The 3068-nt window shown below is 38.3% G+C and overlaps 1 long non-coding RNA gene across 1 annotated transcript; it reads left to right on the top strand.

The window, feature by feature from the left end:
- The first annotated feature begins 6 nt into the window (after window positions 1-6).
- Window positions 7-2219, top strand: LOC103472968 (uncharacterized). Its single transcript, XR_534954.2, has 2 exons — window positions 7-797; window positions 1725-2219. It is a non-coding gene; the product is annotated as an uncharacterized LOC103472968 (long non-coding RNA).
- Window positions 2220-3068: the final 849 nt, after the last annotated feature.

Raw genomic sequence — 3068 nt, 5'->3', positions numbered from 1 at the left:
TCGATTCAGTCCAATTCCACACAGGCTTAATGTCAATTTCCTGTTTGATTCTGATTACAAGGAGCTGCAGTCAGGTTCAGGTGATTTATCAACCAGAGAAAGTTCAGTAATAAATCAGACGAGAACCATTTTAAATATTGAGATAATTTCAGGATTCCTGTCAAAAATAAGACCTGGAAAACTGATGCATGCTTTTATTTTGTAGTAGATTAGATTATAATACAAAAAAATCTTTTGTTGCTTTAGGTCAACGAATCTCAAAACGTTAACTGAGCCAATATTTGACAACTTAATAAACAAGGTTCAGTAATGAAGCTTAGTCTGCATGACAACAATATGTAGCCACATTTAGAAGCAACTGGATCTGAGGAAGTGTGAATACTGGGAGACACAGGAAGGGAACTGGGACAACGAGGGAGGAGGAATTTTTAAAAAAACGGGATGGGAGGTGGATTAGGGGGATTAGACTTCAGGATGAGTGAGTAGCTGGCTGGAAAAGGCTGACTCGGCACACACACACACACACACACACACACACAAAGTCGCCTGTCTGGTCACATTACTCACACACACATACAGATAAGTCTCGAAGCCATGTTGGGATGACAATGGGAGCAGCCGACAGACACTAAAGACAACCAGACTTCACTGGGCTGGCTGGGAAACACCCAGCAGCAGCCAACCCGTCTCCTCTGCTGTAGTAAAACTGAAACCAAACACGACCAGACAAAGGCTCGTCTCACCGACACAAACACTCCACCTACGAGCAAATCTGCACCTCACGCGCCTTGCTTAAGGTAAAACAAGCAAGAAAATGGTGCAATGCTGTAAAATGTTTCATCATTTTCTTGGATTTTAATGGTTAAATGTTGCATCATTTCCAGAATACCAGAATATTTTAGAAAGAAAAGTCATTTCTGACTTGGTTGCAGCGTTTTCCACCAATCTGAACGTTTTGTCCAGAAATAAACACCAGTTAGCTCAAAACAGACCAGAGAACCATGCGAGACGCCACTTTTCCAACTTTAAATTGGAAAAGTGCCCGTTAGAATAAAACCGGGTCAAAATAAACATCCTGAATTCTCTGTTAACTGCAGCAAAACAAACATTATCAAAGATATTTTTTTAGACAAAAAGAGAAAAATTAATATTCTAAATCCAGGCTGGAGTTAAAATATGATCATTTTCGTTTCTCAAAAAATGTAAAACTCAACCTGGCAAAAACTTGCTTTGGGAAATAATGTCTTTAATTGGTTTGTGTCTAGATTTTATTATCAATAACAGGGCTGCAACTAACGATCAACAACTGATTATTCTGAACATTAATCAGATGAAAACATTTAGCACGTTCCAAGATTTTTCTTTTAACCACTTCAGCTGTTTTATGCAATATTAGAAATACATTAAAAGATGCAAAGAAACAAATAATATAAATAACTTCATGACTTAACATTTTAAAGTCTAAAACAGAAAGTTTTGTTTTCATATTAAAAGCTACATTTATATATATGCTGCACGGTTTTGGCTTCATTATTTAAGAGTCTAAACTTTAAGTGAACAATTAGTTAATAAATTAGCCGACAATTATTTCAAATATTGATTGTTTCAGCTCCGATTATTAATATTAAGTGTTTGATGTAAAACTTGTTCTGCTGGATTCCTTCCATCCTTTTCATTCTCAATAATTCGCTAAATCCATAACTTCACCCTGTTGTGTCAAACAGCTGGAACGCCGCATCACCAGTCTGGCTGGGTCTGGGACCAGCGGCGGTGATGGGACGGACTGGGGGGTCCGAACGCTGCTGGAATCCTGACATTTAAAGCAAACCCACAGACATGGTGCTGATATGCGGCGCTGCAGCAGCCAAACCCCAAACAGCCTCACATGATGCAGCAGAAAAATATCTGAACGACACAGAGGAGACGTCCAGTCAGAAAACTGATTTTTACTTCATTATGGTTTGGATTAATTTCTGGTAATAAAGACTTTGTGCTTTTCTTATTTACTATGTAATTAAGGAGAAAGTATTGCGTATTTTCCAGCCACATGGAGCCATTTTAAAGCTCAATCAAGTAACTATCAGTTGTTATAAAAATGCTGTAATATCAAATGTGACAAAGAAATGTGACTTTGTAAAGTAACGCCCGTCTCTTTAAAAACTCTGCCTTCAGGAAGTCATCACAACATGATGGATATATGGATAAAAAACTAAAGATTGTTTCGGATCATTTTCCATGTTTTCAAATCATAAATATCTCGCTGGGAAAAAGAAAAGAAAAATGCAAAAAGTCGATCTTGTGAGAAGAAAAACCATCAGGTTTGGCAGCAGGTCTTGGTCGTTTTAAGACAGACGTGGCAGAAAAACCCTCCTCTTCACTCTGACAGGAGGCGGTTATGAGCGTTTCTCAGATGTTTTCTGAAGCCGAAGCGGTGAAGCAGCTGAAGAGACGACACCCAGCAAGACACGGAGACGAAAAGACGGAACCACCGCTGGCGTTTTTAAGACGCTTTAGGACATTTAGGTCCTTTTACTTTCCTCAGTGAAAGTGAATGTAGGTTTGGCTCCAACTAGTCTGGTGTTGATGTGCAGGCTTTGCAGCCGACCACAATTAGCTTTAGTGTTTTTTAATTCCATTTTATTGTCTAGACTTATACTATAATCAAATCTGAACCAGATGAACCCATAAATAATACGCCGGGTCCCCGACTAGTTCATTATTCGCTCATTCTTCTGAGGAATGCGACTCCAAAATCCACCAATTTGCAGATTTTTCCGTAAAGGAAGTCTAAAATATTCTAAAGGAAATACTTGGCAGCATCAGAATCATCAGCTCTCTTTTTGCAGTAAAACTGTTTCTCCAACTTTTTCAGGATCTTCGCTCATTTAACAAACACTCAGACATGAAATAGGTGGAAATATTGGTCTCTTAACCCACGTATTGTCATTTTCTCTGTTCATCCTAATGAAGCGATGACGTTTTGGAAATCATGATTAAATGTAATCTGGGTGTTTTTACAGATTCTGAAAACGTGGATTCAATGATGGAAAACAATCAAAAGATATAGA

The sequence above is a fragment of the Poecilia reticulata genome, linkage group LG11, assembly GCF_000633615.1.
Source record: "Poecilia reticulata strain Guanapo linkage group LG11, Guppy_female_1.0+MT, whole genome shotgun sequence".
Taxonomy (NCBI): Eukaryota; Metazoa; Chordata; class Actinopteri; order Cyprinodontiformes; family Poeciliidae; genus Poecilia; species Poecilia reticulata.
The sequence above is the reverse complement of the archived record's forward strand: the minus strand, read 5'-3'. Positions and strand labels throughout refer to the sequence as shown.